Below are 24,942 nucleotides of genomic sequence, written 5' to 3' on the forward strand. Positions count from 1 at the left end.
ACCTCAAAACTTCTATAGCACGGGGTAACTGTGCCATGTTAACCGAGTGGATCAATGGTTCTGTTTGAACACCTCAACACTTCTGTAGTACGGGCGACTGTGCCATGCTAACTGAGTGGATCAATGGTTCTGTTTGAACACTTCTATAGCACGGGGCGACTGTGCCATGCTAACCGAGTGGATCAATGGTTCTGTTTGAACACTTCTGTAGTACGGGCGACTGGGCCATGCTAACCGAGTGGATCAATGGTTCTGTTTGAACACTTCTATAGTACGGGGCGACTGTGCCATGTTAACCGAGTGGATCAATGGTTCTGTTTGAACACTTCTGTAGCACGGGGCGACTGTGCCATGTTAACCGAGTGGATCAATGGTTCTGTTTGATCACTTCTGTAGTACGGGGCGACTGTGCCATGTTAACCGAGTGGATCAATGGTTCTGTTTGAACACTTCTATAGCACGAGGCGACTGTGCCATGTTAACTGAGTGGATCAATGGTTCTGTTTGAACACCTCAACACTTCTGTAGCACGGGGTGACTGTGCCATGTTAACCGAGTGGATCAATGGTTCTGTTTGAACACCTCAACACTTCTATAGCACGGGGCGACTGTGCCATGTTAACCGAGTGGATCAATGGTTCTGTTTGAACACTTCTGTAGCACGGGGCGACTGTGCCATGCTAACTGAGTGGGTCAATGGTTCTGTTTGAACACCTCAACACTTCTGTAGCACGGGGCGACTGTGCCATGTTAACCGAGTGGATCAATGGTTCTGTTTGAACACTTCTGTAGCACGGGGTGACTGTGCCATGCTAACTGAGTGGATCAATGGTTCTGTTTGAACACCTCAACACTTCTGTAGCACGGGGCGATTGTGCCATGCTAACTGAGTGGATCAATGGTTCCGTTTGAAAACCTCAAAACTTCTATAGCACGGGGCGACTGTGCCATGTTAACTGAGTGGATCAATGGTTCTGTTTGAACACCTCAACACTTCTGTAGCATGGGGCGACTGTGCCATTTTAACTTAGTGGATCAATGGTTCTGTTTGAACACTTCTATAGCACGGGGCGACTGTGCCATGCTAACTGAGTGGATCAATGGTTCTGTTTGAACACTTCTGTAGTACGGGCGACTGTGCCATGCTAACTGAGTGGGTCAATGGTTCGGTTTGAACATTTCTGTAGTACGGGGCGACTGTGCCATGTTAACTGAGTGGATCAATGGTTCTGTTTGAACACTTCTGTAGTACGGGGCGACTGTGCCATGTTAACCGAGTGGATCAATGGTTCTGTTTGAACACTTCTATAGCACGGGGCGACTGTGCCATGCTAACCGAGTGGATCAATGGTTCTGTTTGAACACTTCTGTAGTACGGGGCGACTGTGCCATGTTAACCGAGTGGATCAATGGTTCTGTTTGAACACTTCTATAGCACGGGGCGACTGTGCCAAGCTAACCGAGTGGATCAATGGTTCTGTTTGAACACCTCAACACTTCTATAGCACGGGGCGACTGTGCCATGTTAACTGAGTGGATCAATGGTTCTGTTTGAACACTTCTGTAGTACGGGCGACTGTGCCATGCTAACCGAGTGGATCAATGGTTCTGTTTGAACACCTCAACACTTCTATAGCACGGGGCGACTGTGCCATGTTAACTGAGTGGATCAATGGTTCTGTTTGAACACTTCTGTAGTACGGGCGACTGTGCCATGCTAACCGAGTGGATCAATGGTTCTGTTTGAACACTTCTGTAGTACGGGGCGACTGTGCCATGTTAACCGAGTGGATCAATGGTTCTGTTTGAACACTTCTGTAGCACGGGGTGACTGTGCCATGCTAACTGAGTGGATCAATGGTTCTGTTTGAACACCTCAACACTTCTATAGCACGGGGTGACTGTGCCATGTTAACCGAGTGGATCAATGGTTCTGTTTGAACACTTCTATAGCACGGGGCGACTGTGCCATCCTAACTGAGTGGATCAATGGTTCTGTTTGAACACCTCAACACTTCTGTAGCACGGGGTGACTGTGCCATGCTGAGTGGATGAATGGTTCTGTTTGAACACTTCTGTAGTACGGGGCGACTGTGCCATGCTAACCAAGTGGATCAATGGTTCTGTTTGAACACTTCTGTAGCACGGGGCGACTGTGCCATGCTAACTGAGTGGATCAATGGTTCTGTTTGAACACCTCAACACTTCTGTAGCACAGGGCGATTGTGCCATGCTAACCGAATGGATCAATGGTTCTGTTTGAACACTTCTGTAGTACGGGGCGACTGTGCCATGCTAACCAAGTGGATCAATAGTTCTGTTTGAACACTTCTGTAGTACGGGGCGACTGTGCCATGTTAACCGAGTGGATCAATGGTTCTGTTTGAACACTTCTGTAGTACGGGGCGACTGTGCCATGTTAACCGAGTGGATCAATGGTTCTGTTTGAATACTTCTATAGCACGAGGCGACTGTGCCATTTTAACTGAGTGGATCAATGGTTCTGTTTGAACACCTCAGCACTTCTGTAGCACGGGGTGACTGTGCCATGTTAACCGAGTGGATCAATGGTTCTGTTTGAACACCTCAACACTTCTATAGCACGGGGCGACTGTGCCATGTTAACCGAGTGCATCAATGGTTCTGTTTGAACACTTCTGTAGCACGGGGCGACTGTGCCATGCTAACTGAGTGGATCAATGGTTCCGTTTGAAAACCTCAAAACTTCTATAGCACGGGGTGACTGTGCCATGTTAACCGAGTGGATCAATGGTTCTGTTTGAACACCTCAACACTTCTGTAGTACGGGCGACTGTGCCATGCTAACTGAGTGGATCAATGGTTCTGTTTGAACACTTCTGTAGTACGGGCGACTGTGCCATGTTAACCGAGTGGATCAATGGTTCTGTTTGAACACTTCTGTAGTACGGGGCGACTGTGCCATGTTAACCGAGTGGATCAATGGTTCTGTTTGAACACTTCTATAGCACGAGGCGACTGTGCCATGTTAACTGAGTGGATCAATGGTTCTGTTTGAACACCTCAACACTTCTGTAGCACGGGGCGACTGTGCCATGCTAACTGAGTGGATCAATGGTTCCGTTTGAAAACCTCAACACTTCTATAGCACGGGGCGACTGTGCCATTTTAACCGAGTGGATCAATGGTTCTGTTTGAACACCTCAACACTTCTATAGTACGGGGCCACTGTGCCATGTTAACCGAGTGGATCAATGGTTCTGTTTGAATACTTCTGTAGCACCGGGCGACTGTGCCATGCTAACTGAGTGGGTCAATGGTTCTGTTTGAACACCTCAACACTTCTGTAGCACGGGGCGACTGTGCCATGTTAACCGAGTGGATCAATGGTTCTGTTTGAACACTTCTGTAGCACGGGGTGACTGTGCCATGCTAACTGAGTGGATCAATGGTTCTGTTTGAACACCTCAACACTTCTGTAGCACGGGGCGATTGTGCCATGCTGAGTGGATCAATGGTTCCGTTTGAAAACCTCAAAACTTCTATAGCACGGGGTGACTGTGCCATGTTAACCGAGTGGATCAATGGTTCTGTTTGAACACCTCAACACTTCTGTAGTACGGGCGACTGTGCCATGCTAACTGAGTGGATCAATGGTTCTGTTTGAACACTTCTATAGCACGGGGCGACTGTGCCATGCTAACTGAGTGGATCAATGGTTCTGTTTGAACACTTCTGTAGCATGGGGTGACTGTGCCATGCTAACTGAGTGGATCAATGGTTCTGTTTGAACACTTCTGTAGTACGGGGCGACTGTGCCATGCTAACCGAGTGGATCAATGGTTCTGTTTGAACACTTCTGTAGCACGGGGCGACTGTGCCATCCTAACTGAGTCAATGGTTCTGTTTGAACACCTCAACACTTCTGTAGCACGGGGCGACTGTGCCATGCTAACCGAGTGGATCAATGGTTCTGTTTGAACACTTCTGTAATACGGGGCGACTGTGCCATGCTAACCGAGTGGATCAATGGTTCTGTTTGAACACTTCTATAGCACGGGGCCACTGTGCCATGCTAACTGAGTGGATCAATGGTTCTGTTTGAACACCTCAACACTTCTGTAGTACGGGGCGACTGTGCCATGCTATCTGAGTGGATCAATGGTTCTGTTTGAACACTTCTGTAACACGGGGCGACCGTGCCATGCTATCTGAGTGGGTCAATGGTTCTGTTTGAACACCTCAGCACTTCTGTAGCACGGGCTGACTGTGCCATGTTAACCGAGTGGATCAATGGTTCTGTTTGAACACCTCAACACTTCTGTAGCACGGGGCGACTGTGCCATGTTAACCGAGTGGATCAATGGTTCTGTTTGAACACTTCTGTAGCACGGGGCGACTGTGCCATGCTAACTGAGTGGGTCAATGGTTCTGTTTGAACACCTCAACACTTCTGTAGCACGGGGCGACTGTGCCATGCTAACTGAGTGGATCAATGGTTCCGTTTGAAAACCTCAAAACTTCTATAGCACGGGGTGACTGTGCCATGTTAACCGAGTGGATCAATGGTTCTGTTTGAACACCTCAACACTTCTGTAGTACGGGCGACTGTGCCATGCTAACTGAGTGGATCAATGGTTCTGTTTGAACATTTCTATAGCACAGGGCGACTGTGCCATGTTAACCGAGTGGATCAATGGTTCTGTTTGAACACTTCTGTAGTACGGGCGACTGGGCCATGCTAACCGAGTGGATCAATGGTTCTGTTTGAACACTTCTGTAGTACGGGGCGACTGTGCCATGTTAACCGAGTGGATCAATGGTTCTGTTTGAACACTTCTGTAGCACGGGGCGACTGTGCCATGTTAACCGAGTGGATCAATGGTTCTGTTTGAACACTTCTGTAGTACGGGGCGACTGTGCCATGTTAACCGAGTGGATCAATGGTTCTGTTTGAACACTTTTATAGCACGAGGCGACTGTGCCATGTTAACTGAGTGGATCAATGGTTCTGTTTGAACACCTCAACACTTCTGTAGCACGGGGCGACTGTGCCATGCTAACTGAGTGGATCAATGGTTCCGTTTGAAAACCTCAACACTTCTATAGCACGGGGCGACTGTGCCATTTTAACTGAGTGGATCAATGGTTCTGTTTGAACACCTCAACACTTCTGTAGCACGGGGTGACTGTGCCATGTTAACCGAGTGGATCAATGGTTCTGTTTGAACACCTCAACACTTCTATAGCACCGGGCGACTGTGCCATGTTAACCGAGTGGATCAATGGTTCTGTTTGAATACTTCTGTAGCACGGGGCGACTGTGCCATGCTAACTGAGTGGGTCAATGGTTCTGTTTGAACACCTCAACACTTCTGTAGCACGGGGCGACTGTGCCATGTTAACCGAGTGGATCAATGGTTCTGTTTGAACACTTCTGTAGCACGGGGTGACTGTGCCATGCTAACTGAGTGGATCAATGGTTCTGTTTGAACACCTCAACACTTCTGTAGCACGGGGCGATTGTGCTATGCTAACTGAGTGGATCAATGGTTCCGTTTGAAAACCTCAAAACTTCTATAGCACGGGGCGACTGTGCCATGTTAACTGAGTGGATCAATGGTTCTGTTTGAACACCTCAACACTTCTGTAGCATGGGGCGACTGTGCCATTTTAACTTAGTGGATCAATGGTTCTGTTTGAACACTTCTATAGCACGGGGCGACTGTGCCATGCTAACTGAGTGGATCAATGGTTCTGTTTGAACACTTCTGTAGTACGGGCGACTGTGCCATGCTGAGTGGGTCAATGGTTCTGTTTGAACATTTCTGTAGTACGGGGCGACTGTGCCATGTTAACTGAGTGGATCAATGGTTCTGTTTGAACACTTCTGTAGTACGGGGCGACTGTGCCATGTTAACCGAGTGGATCAATGGTTCTGTTTGAACACTTCGATAGCACGGGGCGACTGTGCCATGCTAACCGAGTGGATCAATGGTTCTGTTTGAACACTTCTGTAGTACGGGGCGACTGTGCCATGTTAACCGAGTGGATCAATGGTTCTGTTTGAACACTTCTATAGCACGGGGCGACTGTGCCATGCTAACCGAGTGGATCAATGGTTCTGTTTGAACACATCAACACTTCTATAGCACGGGGCGACTGTGCCATGTTAACTGAGTGGATCAATGGTTCTGTTTGAACACTTCTGTAGTACGGGCGACTGTGCCATGCTAACCGAGTGGATCAATGGTTCTGTTTGAACACTTCTGTAGTACGGGCGACTGTGCCATGCTAACCGAGTGGATCAATGGTTCTGTTTGAACACTTCTGTAGTACGGGGCGACTGTGCCATGCTAACCAAGTGGATCAATGGTTCTGTTTGAACACTTCTGTAGTACGGGGCGACTGTGCCATGCTAACCGAGTGGGTCAATGGTTCTGTTTGAACACCTCAACACTTCTGTAGCACGGGGCGACTGTGCCATGTTAACCGAGTGGATCAATGGTTCTGTTTGAACACTTCTGTAGCACGGGGTGACTGTGCCATGCTAACTGAGTGGATCAATGGTTCTGTTTGAACACCTCAACACTTCTATAGCACGGGGTGACTGTGCCATGTTAACCGAGTGGATCAATGGTTCTGTTTGAACACTTCTATAGCACGGGGCGACTGTGCCATCCTAACTGAGTGGATCAATGGTTCTGTTTGAACACCTCAACACTTCTGTAGCACGGGGTGACTGTGCCATGCTGAGTGGATGAATGGTTCTGTTTGAACACTTCTGTAGTACGGGGCGACTGTGCCATGCTAACCAAGTGGATCAATGGTTCTGTTTGAACACTTCTGTAGCACGGGGCGACTGTGCCATGCTAACTGAGTGGATCAATGGTTCTGTTTGAACACCTCAACACTTCTGTAGCACGGGGCGATTGTGCCATGCTAACCGAATGGATCAATGGTTCTGTTTGAACACTTCTGTAGCACGGGGCGATTGTGCCATGCTAACCGAATGGATCAATGGTTCTGTTTGAACACTTCTGTAGTACGGGGCGACTGTGCCATGTTAACCGAGTGGATCAATGGTTCTGTTTGAACACTTCTGTAGTACGGGGCGACTGTGCCATGTTAACCGAGTGGATCAATGGTTCTGTTTGAACACTTCTGTAGCACGGGGCGACTGTGCCATGCTAACTGAGTGGGTCAATGGTTCTGTTTGAACACCTCAACACTTCTGTAGCACGGGGCGACTGTGCCATGCTAACTGAGTGGATCAATGGTTCCGTTTGAAAACCTCAAAACTTCTATAGCACGGGGTGACTGTGCCATGTTAACCGAGTGGATCAATGGTTCTGTTTGAACACCTCAACACTTCTGTAGTACGGGCGACTGTGCCATGCTAACTGAGTGGATCAATGGTTCTGTTTGAACACTTCTATAGCACGGGGCGACTGTGCCATGTTAACCGAGTGGATCAATGGTTCTGTTTGAACACCTCAACACTTCTATAGCACGGGGTGACTGTGCCATGTTAACCGAGTGGATCAATGGTTCTGTTTGAACACCTCAACACTTCTGTAGTACGGGCGACTGTGCCATGATAACTGAGTGGATCAATGGTTCTGTTTGAACACTTCTATAGCACGGGGCGACTGTGCCATCCTAACTGAGTGGATCAATGGTTCTGTTTGAACACCTCAACACTTCTGTAGCACGGGGTGACTGTGCCATGCTAACCGAGTGGATCAATGGTTCTGTTTGAACACTTCTGTAGCACGGGGCGACTGTGCCATGCTAACTGAGTGGATCAATGGTTCTGTTTGAACACTTCCATAGTACGGGGCGACTGTGCCATTCTAACCGAGTGCATCAATGGTTCTGTTTGAACACTTCTGTAGTACCGGGCGACTGTGCCATGCTAACCAAGTGGATCAATAGTTCTGTTTGAACACTTCTGTAGTACGGGGCGACTGTGCCATGTTAACCGAGTGGATCAATGGTTCTGTTTGAACACTTCTGTAGTACGGGGCGACTGTGCCATGTTAACCGAGTGGATCAATGGTTCTGTTTGAACACTTCTATAGCACGAGGCGACACTGCCATTTTAACTGAGTGGATCAATGGTTCTGTTTGAACACCTCAGCACTTCTGTAGCACGGGCTGACTGTGCCATGTTAACCGAGTGGATCAATGGTTCTGTTTGAACACCTCAACACTTCTGTAGCACGGGGCGACTGTGCCATGTTAACCGAGTGGATCAATGGTTCTGTTTGAACACTTCTGTAGCACGGGGCGACTGTGCCATGCTAACTGAGTGGGTCAATGGTTCTGTTTGAACACCTCAACACTTCTGTAGCACGGGGCGACTGTGCCATGCTAACTGAGTGGATCAATGGTTCCGTTTGAAAACCTCAAAACTTCTATAGCACGGGGTAACTGTGCCATGTTAACCGAGTGGATCAATGGTTCTGTTTGAACATCTCAACACTTCTGTAGTACGGGCGACTGTGCCATGCTAACTGAGTGGATCAATGGTTCTGTTTGAACACTTCTATAGCACGGGGCGACTGTGCCATGTTAACCGAGTGGATCAATGGTTCTGTTTGAACACTTCTGTAGTACGGGCGACTGGGCCATGCTAACCGAGTGGATCAATGGTTCTGTTTGAACACTTCTGTAGTACGGGGCGACTGTGCCATGTTAACCGAGTGGATCAATGGTTCTGTTTGAACACTTCTGTAGCACGGGGCGACTGTGCCATGTTAACCGAGTGGATCAATGGTTCTGTTTGAACACTTCTGTAGTACGGGGCGACTGTGCCATGTTAACCGAGTGGATCAATGGTTCTGTTTGAACACTTCTATAGCACGAGGCGACTGTGCCATGTTAACTGAGTGGATCAATGGTTCTGTTTGAACACCTCAACACTTCTGTAGCACGGGGCGAATGTGCCATGCTAACTGAGTGGATCAATGGTTCCGTTTGAAAACCTCAACACTTCTATAGCACGGGGCGACTGTGCCATTTTAACTGAGTGGATCAATGGTTCTGTTTGAACACCTCAACACTTCTGTAGCACGGGGTGACTGTGCCATGTTAACTGAGTGGATCAATGGTTCTGTTTGAACACCTCAACACTTCTGTAGCACGGGGCGAATGTGCCATGCTAACTGAGTGGATCAATGGTTCCGTTTGAAAACCTCAACACTTCTATAGCACGGGGCGACTGTGCCATTTTAACTGAGTGGATCAATGGTTCTGTTTGAACACCTCAACACTTCTGTAGCACGGGGTGACTGTGCCATGTTAACCGAGTGGATCAATGGTTCTGTTTGAACACCTCAACACTTCTATAGCACGGGGCGACTGTGCCATGTTAACCGAGTGGATCAATGGTTCTGTTTGAACACTTCTGTAGCACGGGGCGACTGTGCCATGCTAACTGAGTGGGTCAATGGTTCTGTTTGAACACCTCAACACTTCTGTAGCACGGGGCGACTGTGCCATGTTAACCGAGTGGATCAATGGTTCTGTTTGAACACTTCTGTAGCACGGGGTGACTGTGCCATGCTAACTGAGTGGATCAATGGTTCTGTTTGAACACCTCAACACTTCTGTAGCACGGGGCGATTGTGCCATGCTAACTGAGTGGATCAATGGTTCCGTTTGAAAACCTCAAAACTTCTCTAGCACGGGGCGACTGTGCCATGTTAACTGAGTGGATCAATGGTTCTGTTTGAACACCTCAACACTTCTGTAGCATGGGGCGACTGTGCCATTTTAACTTAGTGGATCAATGGGTCTGTTTGAACACTTCTATAGCACGGGGCGACTGTGCCATGCTAACTGAGTGGATCAATGGTTCTGTTTGAACACTTCTGTAGTACGGGCGACTGTGCCATGCTAACTGAGTGGGTCAATGGTTCTGTTTGAACATTTCTGTAGTACGGGGCGACTGTGCCATGTTAACTGAGTGGATCAATGGTTCTGTTTGAACACTTCTGTAGTACGGGGCGACTGTGCCATGTTAACCGAGTGGATCAATGGTTCTGTTTGAACACTTCTGTAGTACGGGGCGACTGTGCCATGTTAACCGAGTGGATCAATGGTTCTGTTTGAACACTTCTATAGCACGGGGCGACTGTGCCAAGCTAACCGAGTGGATCAATGGTTCTGTTTGAACACCTCAACACTTCTATAGCACGGGGCGACTGTGCCATGTTAACTGAGTGGATCAATGGTTCTGTTTGAACACTTCTGTAGTACGGGCGACTGTGCCATGCTAACCGAGTGGATCAATGGTTCTGTTTGAACACCTCAACACTTCTATAGCACGGGGCGGCTGTGCCATGTTAACTGAGTGGATCAATGGTTCTGTTTGAACACTTCTGTAGTACGGGCGACTGTGCCATGCTAACCGAGTGGATCAATGGTTCTGTTTGAACACTTCTGTAGTACGGGGCGACTGTGCCATGCTAACCAAGTGGATCAATGGTTCTGTTTGAACACTTCTGTAGTACGGGGCGACTGTGCCATGCTAACCGAGTGGGTCAATGGTTCTGTTTGAACACCTCAACACTTCTGTAGCACGGGGCGACTGTGCCATGTTAACCGAGTGGATCAATGGTTCTGTTTGAACACTTCTGTAGCACGGGGCGACTGTGCCATGCTAACTGAGTGGATCAATGGTTCTGTTTGAACACCTCAACACTTCTGTAGCACGGGGTGACTGTGCCATGCTGAGTGGATGAATGGTTCTGTTTGAACACTTCTGTAGTACGGGGCGACTGTGCCATGCTAACCAAGTGGATCAATGGTTCTGTTTGAACACTTCTGTAGCACGGGGCGACTGTGCCATGCTAACTGAGTGGATCAATGGTTCTGTTTGAACACTTCCATAGTACGGGGCGACTGTGCCATTCTAACCGAGTGCATCAATGGTTCTGTTTGAACACTTCTATAGCACGGGGCGACGGTGCCATGCTAACTGAGTGGATCAATGGTTCTGTTTGAACACCTCAACACTTCTGTAGCACGGGGCGATTGTGCCATGCTAACCGAATGGATCAATGGTTCTGTTTGAACACTTATGTAGTACGGGGCGACTGTGCCATGCTAACCAAGTGGATCAATAGTTCTGTTTGAACACTTCTGTAGTACGGGGCGACTGTGCCATGTTAACCGAGTGGATCAATGGTTCTGTTTGAACACTTCTATAGCACGAGGCGACTGTGCCATTTTAACTGAGTGGATCAATGGTTCTGTTTGAACACCTCAACACTTCTATAGCACGGGGCGACTGTGCCATGTTAACAAAGTGGATCAATGGTTCTGTATGAACACTTCTGTAGCACGGGGCGACTGTGCCATGCTAACTGAGTGGGTCAATGGTTCTGTTTGAACACCTCAACACTTCTGTAGCACGGGGCGACTGTGCCATGCTAACTGAGTGGATCAATGGTTCCGTTTGAAAACCTCAAAACTTCTATAGCACGGGGTGAGTGTGCCATGTTAACCGAGTGGATCAATGGTTCTGTTTGAACACCTCCACACTTCTGTAGTACGGGCGACTGTGCCATGCTGAGTGGATCAATGGTTCTGTTTGAACACTTCTGTAGTACGGGGCGACTGTGCCATGTTAACCGAGTAAATCAATGGTTCTGTTTGAACACTTCTGTAGTACGGGGCGACTGTGCCATGTTAACCGAGTGGATCAATGGTTCTGTTTGAACACTTCTATAGCACGGGGCGACTGTGCCAAGCTAACCGAGTGGATCAATGGTTCTGTTTGAACACCTCAACACTTCTATAGCACGGGGCGACTGTGCCATGCTAACCGAGTGGATCAATGGTTCCGTTTGAACACTTCTGTAGTACGGGGCGACTGTGCCATGCTAACCGAGTGGATCAATGGTTCTGTTTGAACATTTCTATATCACGGGGCGACTGTGCCATGCTAACTGAGTGGATCAATGGTTCTGTTTGAACACCTCAACACTTCTGTAGTACGGGGCGACTGTGCCATGCTATCTGAGTGGATCAATGGTTCTGTTTGAACACTTCTGTAACACGGGGCGACCGTGCCATGCTATCTGAGTGGATCAATGGTTCTGTTTGAACACTTCTGTAGTACGGGGCGACTGTGCCATGCTAACTGAGTTTATCCATGGTTCTGTTTGAACACTTCTATAGCACGGGGCGACTGTGCCATGCTAACTGAGTGGATCAATGGTTCTGTTTGAACACTTCTATAGCACGGGGCGACTGTGCCATGTTAACCCAGTGGATCAATGGTTCTGTTTGAACACTTCTGTAGTACGGGGCGACTGTGCCATGTTAACCGAGTGGATCAATGGTTCTGTTTGAACACTTCTGTAGTACGGGGCGACTGTGCCATGCTAACTGAGCGGATCAATGGTTCTGTTTGAACACCTCAACACTTCTGTAGCACGGGGCGACTGTGCCATTTTAACTGAGTGGATCAATGGTTCTGTTTGAACACCTCAACACTTCTATAGCACGGGGCGACTGTGCCATTTTAACTGAGTGGATCAATGGTTCTGTTTGAACACCTCAACACTTCTATAGCACGGGGCGACTGTGCCATTTTAACTGAGTGGATCAATGGTTCTGTTTGAACACCAACACTTCTATAGCACGGGGCGACTGTGCCATTTTAACTGAGTGGATCAATGGTTCTGTTTGAATACCTCAACACTTCTATAGCACAGGGCGACTGTGCCATGTTACCCGAGTGGATCAATGGTTCTGTTTGAACACCTCAACACTTCTGTAGCACGGGGCGACTGTGCCATTTTAACTGAGCGGATCAATGGTTCTGTTTGAACACCTCAACACTTCTATAGCACGGGGCGACTGTGCCATGTTAACTGAGTGGATCAATGGTTCTGTTTGAACACTTCTGTAGTACGCGGCGACTGTGCCATGTTAACCGAGTGGGTCAATGGTTCTGATTGAACACTTCTGTAGTACGGGCGACTGTGCCATGCTAACTGAGTGGATCAATGGTTCTGTTTGAACACTTCTATAGCACGGGGCGACTGTGCCATGTTAACCGAGTGGATCAATGGTTCTGTTTAAACACTTCTGTAGCACGGGGCGACTGTGCCATGCTATCTGAGTGGATCAATGGTTCTGTTTGAACACTTCTGTAGTACGGGCGACTGTGCCATGTTAACCGAGTGGATCAATGGTTCTCTTTGAACACTCTTGTAGCACGGGGCGACTGTGCCATTTTAACTGAGTGGATCAATGGTTCTGTTTGAACACCTCAACACTTCTATAGCACGGGGCGACTGTGCCATTTTAACTGAGTGGATCAATGGTTCTGTTTGAACACCTCAACACTTCTATAGCACGGGGCGACTGTTCCATTTTAACTGAGTGGATCAATGGTTCTGTTTGAACACCAACACTTCTATAGCACGGGGCGACTGTGCCATTTTAACTGAGTGGATCAATGGTTCTGTTTGAATACCTCAACACTTCTATAGCACAGGGCGACTGTGCCATGTTACCCGAGTGGATCAATGGTTCTGTTTGAACACCTCAACACTTCTGTAGCACGGGGCGACTGTGCCATTTTAACTGAGTGGATCAATGGTTCTGTTTGAACACCTCAACACTTCTATAGCACGGGGCGACTGTGCCATGTTAACTGAGTGGATCAATGGTTCTGTTTGAACACTTCTGTAGTACGCGGCGACTGTGCCATGTTAACCGAGTGGGTAAATGGTTCCGATTGAACACTTCTGTAGTACGGGCGACTGTGCCATGCTAACTGAGTGTATCAATGGTTCTGTTTGAACACTTCTATAGCACGGGGCGACTGTGCCATGTTAAACGAGTGGATCAATGGTTCTGTATAAACACTTCTGTAGCACGGGGCGACTGTGCCATGCTAACTGAGTGTATCAATGGTTCTGTTTGAACACTTCTATAGCACGGGGCGACTGTGCCATGTTAAACGAGTGGATCAATGGTTCTGTTTAAACACTTCTGTAGTACGGGCGACTGTGCCATGTTAACGGAGTGGATCAATGGTTCTCTTTGAACACTATTGTAGCACGGGGCGACTGTGCCATTTTAACTGAGTGGATCAATGGTTCTGTTTGAACACTTCTATAGCACGGGGCGACTGTGCCATGTTAACGGAGTGGATCAATGGTTCTCTTTGAACACTATTGTAGCACGGGGCGACTGTGCCATTTTAACTGAGTGGATCAATGGTTCTGTTTGAACACTTCTATAGCACGGGGCGACTGTGCCATTTTAACTGAGTGGATCAATGGTTCTGTTTGAACACTTCTATAGCACGGGGCGACTGTGCCATATTAACCGAGTGGATCAATGGTTCTGTTTGAACACTTCTGTAGCATGGGGCGACTGTGCCATGCTAACCGAGTGGATCAATGGTTCCGTTTGAACACCTCAACACTTCTGTAGTACGGGCGACTGTGCCATGCTAACTGAGTGGATCAATGGTTCCGTTTGAACACCTCAACACTTCTATAGCACGGGGTGACTGTGCCATGCTAACTGAGAGGATCAATGGTTCTGTTTGAACACCTCAGCACTTCTGTAGTACGGGCGACTGTGCCATGCTAACTGAGTGGATCAATGGTTCTGTTTGAACACTTCTGTAGCACGGGGTGACTGTGCCATTTTAACTGAGTGGATCAATGGTTCTGTTTGAACACCTCAACACTTCTTTAGTACGGGCGACTGTGCCATGCTAACCGAGTGGATCAATGGTCCTGTTTGAACACTTCTGTAGCACGGGGCGACCGTGCCATTTTAACTGAGTGGATCAATGGTTCTGTTTGAACACCACAACACTTCTGTAGCACGGGGCAACTGTGCCATTTTAACTGAGTGGATCAATGGTTCTGTTTGAACACCTCAACACTTCTGTAGCACGGGGCGACTGTGCCATGTTAACCGAGTGGATCAATGGTTCTGTTTGAATACTTCTGTAGCACGGGGCGACTGTGCCATGCTAACTGAGTGGATCAATGGTTCTGTTTGAACACCTCAACACTTCTGTAGCACGGGGTGACTGTGCCATGTTAACCGAGTGGATCAACGGTTCTGTTTGAACACCTCAACACTTCTATAGCACGGGGCGACTGTGCCATGTTAACCGAGTGGATCAATGGTTCTGTTTGAACAGTTCTGTAGCATGGGGCGACTGTGCCATGTTAACCGAGTGGATCAATGGTTCTGTTTGAACACTTCTGTAGCATGGGGCGACTGTGCCATGTTAACCGAGTGGATCAATGGTTCTGTTTGAACACCTCAACACTTCTATAGCACGGGGCGACTGTGCCATGTTAACCGAGTGGATCAATGGTTCTGTTTGAACACTTCTGTAGCATGGGGCGACTGTGCCATGTTAACTGAGTGGATCAATGGTTCTGTTTGAACACCTCAACACTTCTGTAGCACGGGGCGACTGTGCCATTTTAACTGAGTGGATCAATGGTTCTGTTTGAACACCTCAACACTTCTGTAGCACGGGGCGACTATGCCATGCTAACTGAGTGGGTCAATGGTTCTGTTTGAACACTTATATAGCACGGGACGACTGTGCCATGTTAACCGAGTGGGTCAATGGTTCTGTTTGAACACTTCTGTAGTTCGGGCGACTGTGCCATGTTAACCAAGTGGATCAATGGTTCTGTTTGAACACTTCTGTAGCACGGGGCGACTGTGCCATGCTAACTGAGTGGGTCAATGGTTCTGTTTGAACACTTATATAGCACGGGACGACTGTGCCATGTTAACCGATTGGGTCAATGGTTCTGTTTGAACACTTCTGTAGTACGGGGCGACTGTGCCATTTTAACTGAGTGGATCAATGGTTCTGTTTCAACACCTCAACACTTCTGTAGCACGGGGAGACTGTGCCATTTTAACTGAGTGGATCAATGGTTCTGTTTGAACACCTCAACACTTCTGTAGCACGGGGCGACTGTACCATTTTAACTGAGTGGATCAATGGTTCTGTTTGAATGCTTCTGTAGTACGGGCGACTGTGCCATGTTAACCGAGTGGGTCAATGGTTCTGTTTGAACACTTCTGTAGTACGGGGCGACTGTGCCATGTTAACCGAGTGGGTCAATGGTTCTGTTTGAACACTTCTGTAGTAGGGGCGACTGTGCCATGCTAACTGAGTGGATCAATGGTTCTGTTTGAACACTTATATAGCACGGGGCAACTGTGCCATGTTAACCGAGTGGATCAATGGTTCTGTTTGAACACTTCTGTAGTACGGGCGACTGTGCCATGTTAACCAAGTAGATCAATGGTTCTGTTTGAACACTTCTGTAGCACGGGGCGACTGTGCCATGTTAACCGAGCAGATCAATGGTTCTGTTTGAACACTTCTGTAGTACGGGCGACTGTGCCATGTTAACCGAGTAGATCAATGGTTCTGTTTGAACACTTCTGTAGCACGGGGCGACTGTGCCATGTTAACCGAGTGGATCAATGGTTCTGTTTGAACATTTCTGTAGTACGGGCGACTGTGCCATGTTAACCGAGTGGATCAATGGTTCTGTTTGAACACTTCTGTAGCACGGGGCGACTGTGCCATGTTAACCGAGTGGATCAATGGTTCTGTTTGAACACTTCTGTAGTACGGGCGACTGTGCCATGTTAACCGAGTGGATCAATGGTTCTGTTTGAACACTTCTGTAGTACGGGCGACTGTGCCATGCTAACCGAGTGGATCAATGGTTCTGTTTGAACACTTCTGTAGCACGGGGCGACTGTGCCATGTTAACCGAGTGGATCAATGGTTCTGTTTGAACACTTCTGTAGCACGGGGCAACTGTGCAATGCTAACTGAGTGGGTCAATGGTTCTGTTTGAACACCTCAACACTTCTGTAGCACGGGGCGACTGTGCCATGTTAACCGAGTGGCTCAATGGTTCTGTTTGAACACCTCAACACTTCTATAGCACGGGGCGACTGTGCCATGTTAACCGAGTGGATCAATGGTTCTGTTTGAACACTTCTGTAGTACGGGGCGACTGTGCCATGCTAACCGAGTGGATCAATGGTTCTGTTTGAACACTTCTGTAGCACGGGGCGACTGTGCCATGCTAACTGAGTGGGTCAATGGTTCTGTTTGAACACCTCAACACTTCTGTAGCACGGGGCAATTGTGCCATGTTAACCGAATGGCTCAATGGTTCTGTTTGAACACTACTGTAGCACGGGCCGACTGTGCCACGCTAACTGAGTGGATCAATGGTTCTGTTTGAACACCTCAACACTTCTGTAGCACGGGGCGACTGTGCCATGCTGAGTGGATCAATGGTTCCGTTTGAAAACCTCAACACTTCTATAGCACGGGGTGACTGTGCCATGTTAACCAAGCGGATCAATGGTTCTGTTTGAACACTTCTGTAGTACGGGCGACGGTGCCATGCTGAGTGGATCAATGGTTCTGTTTGAACACTTCTGTAGCACGGGGCGACTGTGCCATGTTAACTGAGTGGATCAATGGTTCTGTTTGAAAACCTCAACACTTCTGTAGCAGGGGGCGACGGTGCCATGTTAACCGAGTGGATCAATGGTTCTGTTTGAACACTTCTGTAGCACGGGGCGACTGTGCCATGCTAACTCAGTGGATCAATGGTTCTGTTTGAACACTTCTGTAGTACAGGGCGACTGTGCCATGTTAACCGAGTGGATCAATGGTTCTGTTTGAACACTTCTATAGCACGGGGCGACTGTGCCATGCTAACCGAGTGGATCAATGGTTCTGTTTGAACACCTCAACACGTCTATAGCACGGGGCGACTGTGCCATGCTAACCGAGTGGATCAATGGTTCTGTTTGAACACCTCAACACTTCTGTAGCACAGGGCGACTGTGCCATGTTAACTGAGTGGATCAATGGTTCTGTTTGAACACCTCAACACTTCTATAGCACGGGGCGACTGTGCCATGCTAACCGAGTGGAACAATGGTTCTGTTTGAACACCTCAACACTTCTGTAGCACGGGGCGACTGTGCCATGTTAACCGAGTAGATCAATGGTTCTGTTTGCACACTTCTGTAGCACGGGGCGACTGTGCCATGCTAACTGAGTGGGTCAATGGTTCTGTTTGAACACCTCAACACTTCTGTAGTACGGGCGACTGTGCCATGCTAACCGAGTGGATCAATGGTTCTGTTTGAACACCTCAACACTTCTGTAGTACGGGGCGACAGTACCATTTTAACTGAGTGGATCAATGGTTCTGTTTGAACACCTCAAGACTTCTGTAGTACGGGGCGACTGTGCCATGCTAACTGAGTGGATCAATGGTTCTGTTTGAACACCTCTACACTTCTGTAGTACGGGGCGACTGTGCCATTTTAACTGAGTGGATCAATGGTTCTGTTTGAACACCTCAACACGTCTATAGCACGGGGCGACTGTGCCATGCTAACTGAGTGGATCAATGTTTCTGTTTGAACACCTCTACACTTCTGTAGTACGGGGCGACTGTGCCATTTTAACTGAGTGGATCAATGGTTCTGTTTGAACAGCTCAACACTTCTGTAGTACGGGGCGACTGTGCCATTTTAACTGAGTGGATCAATGGTTCTGTTTGAACACTTCTGTAGCACGGGGCGACTGTGCCATGCTAACCGAGTGGATCAATGGTTCTGTTTGAACACCTCAACACTTCTGTAGTACGGGGCAACTGTGCCATTTTAACTGAGTGGATCAATGGTTCTGTTTGAACATCTCAACACTTCTGTAGTACGGGGCGACTGTGCCATTTTAACCGAAAGGATCAATGGTTCTGTTTGAACACCTCAACACTTCTGTAGTACGGGCGACTGTGCCATGCTATCTGAGTGGATCAATGGTTCTGTTTGAACACCTCAACACTTCTGTAGCACGGGGCGACTGTGCCATGTTAACCGAGTGGATCAATGGTTCTGTTTGAACACCTCAACACTTCTGCAGCACGGGGCGACTGTGCCATGCTGACCGAGTGGATCAATGGTTCTGTTTGAACACCTCAACACTTCTGTAGCACGGGGCAACTGTGCCATGCTAACTGAGTGGATCAATGGTTCTGTTTGAACACCTCAACACTTCTGTAGCACGGGGCGACTGTGCCATGCTAACCGAGTGGATCAATGGTTCTGTTTGAACACTTCTGTAGTACGGGCGACTGTGCCATTTTAACTGAGTGGATCAATGGTTCTGTTTGAACACCTCAACACTTCTGTAGTACGGGGCGACTGTGCCATGCTAACCGAGTGAATCAATGGTTCTGTTTGAACACCTCAACACTTCTGTAGTACGGGGCGACTGTGCCATTTTAACCGAGTGGATCAATAGTTCTGTTTGAACACCTCAACACTTCTGTAGCACGGGGCGACTGCCATGTTAACCGAGTGGATCAATGGTTCTGTTTGAACACTTCTGTAGCACGGGGCGACTGTGCCATTTTCACTGAGTGGATCAATGGTTCTGTTTGAACACCTCAACACTTCTGTAGCACGGGGCGACTGTGCCATGCTAACCGAGTGGATCAATGGTTCTGTTTGAACACCTCAACACTTCTGTAGTACGGGGCGACTGTGCCATTTTAACTGAGTGGATCAATGGTTCTGTTTGAACACTTCTGTAGCACGGGGCGACTGTGCCATGCTAACCGAGTGAATCAATGGTTCTGTTTGAACACCTCAACACTTCTGTAGTACGGGGCGACTGTGCCATTTTAACCGAGTGGATCAATAGTTCTGTTTGAACACCTCAACACTTCTGTAGCACGGGGCGACTGCCATGTTAACCGAGTGGATCAATGGTTCTGTTTGAACACTTCTGTAGCACGGGGCGACTGTGCCATTTTCACTGAGTGGATCAATGGTTCTGTTTGAACACCTCAACACTTCTGTAGCACGGGGCGACTGTGCCATGCTAACCGAGTGGATCAATGGTTCTGTTTGAACACCTCAACACTTCTGTAGTACGGGGCGACTGTGCCATTTTAACTGAGTGGATCAATGGTTCTGTTTGAACACTTCTGTAGTACGGGCGACTGTGCCATGCTAACTGAGTGGATCAATGGTTCGGTTTGAACACCTCAACACTTCTATAGCACGGGGCAACTGTGCCATGCTAACTGAGTGGATCAATGGTTCTGTTTGAATACCTCAACACTTCTATAGCACGGGGCGACTGTGCCATGTTAACCGAGTGGATCAACGGTTCCGTTTGAACACTACTGTAGCACGGGGCGACTGTGCCATGTTAACCGAGTGGATCAATGGTTCTGTTTGAACACTTCTGTAGCACGGGGCGACTGTGACATGTTAACCGAGTGGATCAATGGTTCTGTTTGAACACCTCAACACTTCTGTAGTACGGGGCGACTGTGCCATGTTAACTGAGTGGATCAATGGTTCTGTTTGAACACCTCAACACTTCTGTAGCACGGGTGACTGTGCCATGTTAACCGAGTGGATCAATGGTTCTGTTTGAACACCTCAGCACTTCTATAGCACGGGGCGACTGTGCCATGCTAACCGAGTGGATCAATGGTTCTGTTTGAACACCTCAACACTTCAGTAGCACAGGGCGACTGTGCCATGTTAACTGAGTGGATCAATGGTTCTGTTTGAACACCTCAACACTTCTGTAGTACGGGGCAACTGTGCCATGCTATCTGAGTGGATCAATGGTTCTGTTTGAACACTTCTGTAGTACGGGGCGACTGTGCTATGCTAACTGAGTGGATCAATGGTTCTGTTTGAACACCTCAACACTTCAGTAGCACGGGGCGACTGTGCCATGCTAACCGAGTGGATCAATGGTTCTGTTTGAACACCTCAACACTTCTATAGCACGGGGCGACTGTGCCATGTTAACTGAGTGGATCAATGGTTCTGTTTGAACACTTCTGTAGCACGGGGCGACTGTGCCATGCTAAATGAGTGGATCAATGGTTCTGTTTGAACACCTCAACACTTCTATAGCACGGGGCGACTGTGCCATGTTAACTGAGTGGATCAATGGTTCTGTTTGAACACCTCAACACTTCTGTAGCATGGGGCGACTGTGCCATTTTAACTTAGTGGATCAATGGTTCTGTTTGAACACTTCTATAGCACGGGGCGACTGTGCCATGCTAACTGAGTGGATCAATGGTTCTGTTTGAACACTTCTGTAGTACGGGCGACTGTGCCATGCTAACTGAGTGGGTCAATGGTTCTGTTTGAACACTTCTGTAGTACGGGGCGACTGTGCCATGTTAACTGAGTGGATCAATGGTTCTGTTTGAACACTTCTGTAGTACGGGGCGACTGTGCCATGTTAACCGAGTGGATCAATGGTTCTGTTTGAACACTGCTATAGCACAGGGCGACTGTGCCATGCTAACCGAGTGGATCAATGGTTCTGTTTGAACACCTCAACACTTCTATAGCACGGGGCGACTGTGCCATGTTAACTGAGTGGATCAATGGTTCTGTTTGAACACTTCTGTACTACGGGCGACTGTGCCATGCTAACCGAGTGGATCAATGTTTCTGTTTGAACACCTCAACACTTCTATAGCACGGGGCGACTGTGCCATCTTAACTGAGTGGATCAATGGTTCTGTTTGAACACTTCTGTAGTACGGGCGACTGTGCCATGCTAACCAAGTGGATCAATGGTTCTGTTTGAACACTTCTGTAGTACGGGGCGACTGTGCCATGCTAACCGAGTGGATCAATGGTTCTGTTTGAACACTTCTGTAGTACGGGGCGACTGTGCCATGCTAACCGAGTGGATCAATGGTTCTGTTTGGACACTTCTGTAGCACGGGGCGACTGTGCAATGCTAACTGAGTGGATCAATGGTTCCGTTTGAACACCTCAACACTTCTATAGCACGGGGCGACAGTGCCATGTTAACTGAGTGGATCAATGGTTCTGTTTGAACACCTCAACACTTCTATAGCACGGCGCGACTGTGCCATGCTAACCGAGTGGATCAATGGTTCCGTTTGAACACCTCAACACTTCTATAGCACGGGGCGACTGTGCCATGTTAACCGAGTGGATCAATGGTTCCGTTTGAACACCTCAACACTTATATAGCACGGGGCGACTGTGCCATGCTAACTGAGTGGATCAATGGTTCTGTTTGAACACCTCAACACTTCTGTAGCACGGGGCGATTGTGCCATGCTAACTGAGTGGATCAATGGTTCCGTTTGAAAACCTCAAAACTTCTATAGCACGGGGTGACTGTGCCATGTTAACCGAGTGGATCAATGGTTCTGTTTGAACACCTCAACACTTCTGTAGCACGGGGCGACTGTGCCATGCTAACTGAGTGGATCAATGGTTCTGTTTGAACACCTCAACACTTCTGTAGTACAGGCGACTGTGCCATGTTAACCGAGTGGATCAATGGTTCTGTTTGAACACTTCTGTAGTACGGGGCGACTGTGCCATGTTAACTGAGTGGATCAATGGTTCTGTTTGAACACTTCTATAGCACGGGGCGACTGTGCCATGCTAACTGAGTGGATCAATGGTTCTGTTTGAACACTTCTGTAGCACGGGGCGACTGTGCCATGCTAACTGAGTGGATCAATGGTTCTGTTTGAACACCTCAACACTTCTGTAGTACGGGCGACTGTGCCATGCTAACTGAGTGGATCAATGGTTCTGTTTGAACACCTCAACACTTCTGTAGCACGGGGCGATTGTGCCATGCTAACTGAGTGGATCAATGGTTCCGTTTGAAAACCTCAAAACTTCTATAGCACGGGGTGACTGTGCCATGTTAACCGAGTGGATCAATGGTTCTGTTTGAACACCTCAACACTTCTGTAGTACGGGCGACTGTGCCATGCTAACTGAGTGGATCAATGGTTCTGTTTGAACACTTCTATAGCTCGGGGCGACTGTGCCATTCTAACTGAGTGGATCAATGGTTCTGTTTGAACACTTCTGTAGCATGGGGTGACTGTGCCATGCTAACTGAGTGGATCAATGGTTCTGTTTGAACACTTCTGTAGTACGGGGCGACTGTGCCATGCTAACCGAGTGGATCAATGGTTCTGTTTGAACACTTCTGTAGCACGGGGCGACTGTGCCATCCTAACTGAGTCAATGGTTCTGTTTGAACACCTCAACACTTCTGTAGCACGGGGCGACTGTGCCATGCTAACCGAGCAGATCAATGGTTCTGTTTGAACACTTCTGTAGTACGGGCGACTGTGCCATGTTAACCGAGTAGATGAATGGTTCTGTTTGAACACTTCTGTAGCACGGGGCGACTGTGCCATGTTAACCGAGTGGATCAATGGTTCTGTTTGAACATTTCTGTAGTACGGGCGACTGTGCCATGTTAACCGAGTGGATCAATGGTTCTGTTTGAACACTTCTGTAGCACGGGGCGACTGTGCCATGTTAACCGAGTGGATCAATGGTTCTGTTTGAACACTTCTGTAGTACGGGCGACTGTGCCATGTTAACCGAGTGGATCAATGGTTCTGTTTGAACACTTCTGTAGTACGGGCGACTGTGCCATGCTAACCGAGTGGATCAATGGTTCTGTTTGAACACTTCTGTAGCACGGGGCGACTGTGCCATGTTAACCGAGTGGATCAATGGTTCTGTTTGAACACTTCTGTAGCACGGGGCAACTGTGCAATGCTAACTGAGTGGGTCAATGGTTCTGTTTGAACACCTCAACACTTCTGTAGCACGGGGCGACTGTGCCATGTTAACCGAGTGGCTCAATGGTTCTGTTTGAACACCTCAACACTTCTATAGCACGGGGCGACTGTGCCATGTTAACCGAGTGGATCAATGGTTCTGTTTGAACACTTCTGTAGCACGGGGCGACTGTGCCATGCTAACCGAGTGGATCAATGTTTCTGTTTGAACACTTCTGTAGTACGGGGCGACTGTGCCATGCTAACCGAGTGGATCAATGGTTCTGTTTGAACACTTCTGTAGCACGGGGCGACTGTGCCATGCTAACTGAGTGGGTCAATGGTTCTGTTTGAACACCTCAACACTTCTGTAGCACGGGGCGATTGTGCCATGTTAACCGAATGGCTCAATAGTTCTGTTTGAACACTACTGTAGCACGGGCCGACTGTGCCACGCTAACTGAGTGGATCAATGGTTCTGTTTGAACACCTCAACACTTCTGTAGCACGGGGCGACTGTGCCATGCTGAGTGGATCAATGGTTCCGTTTGAAAACCTCAACACTTCTATAGCACGGGGTGACTGTGCCATGTTAACCAAGCGGATCAATGGTTCTGTTTGAACACTTCTGTAGTACGGGCGACGGTGCCATGCTGAGTGGATCAATGGTTCTGTTTGAACACTTCTGTAGCACGGGGCGACTGTGCCATGTTAACTGAGTGGATCAATGGTTCTGTTTGAAAACCTCAACACTTCTGTAGCAGGGGGCGACGGTGCCATGTTAACCGAGTGGATCAATGGTTCTGTTTGAACACTTCTGTAGCACGGGGCGACTGTGCCATGCTAACTGAGTGGATCAATGGTTCTGTTTGAACACTTCTGTAGTACAGGGCGACTGTGCCATGTTAACCGAGTGGATCAATGGTTCTGTTTGAACACTTCTATAGCACGGGGCGACTGTGCCATGCTAACCGAGTGGATCAATGGTTCTGTTTGAACACCTCAACACGTCTATAGCACGGGGCGACTGTGCCATGCTAACCGAGTGGATCAATGGTTCTGTTTTAACACCTCAACACTTCTGTAGCACAGGGCGACTGTGCCATGTTAACTGAGTGGATCAATGGTTCTGTTTGAACACCTCAACACTTCTATAGCACGGGGCGACTGTGCCATGCTAACCGAGTGGAACAATGGTTCTGTTTGAACACCTCAACACTTCTGTTGCACGGGGCGACTGTGCCATGTTAACCGAGTAGATCAATGGTTC

Source organism: Ambystoma mexicanum, chromosome 3q (genome assembly GCF_040938575.1).
Source record: "Ambystoma mexicanum isolate Mex_15411 chromosome 3q, UKY_AmexF1_1, whole genome shotgun sequence".
NCBI classification, from domain to species: Eukaryota; Metazoa; Chordata; class Amphibia; order Caudata; family Ambystomatidae; genus Ambystoma; species Ambystoma mexicanum.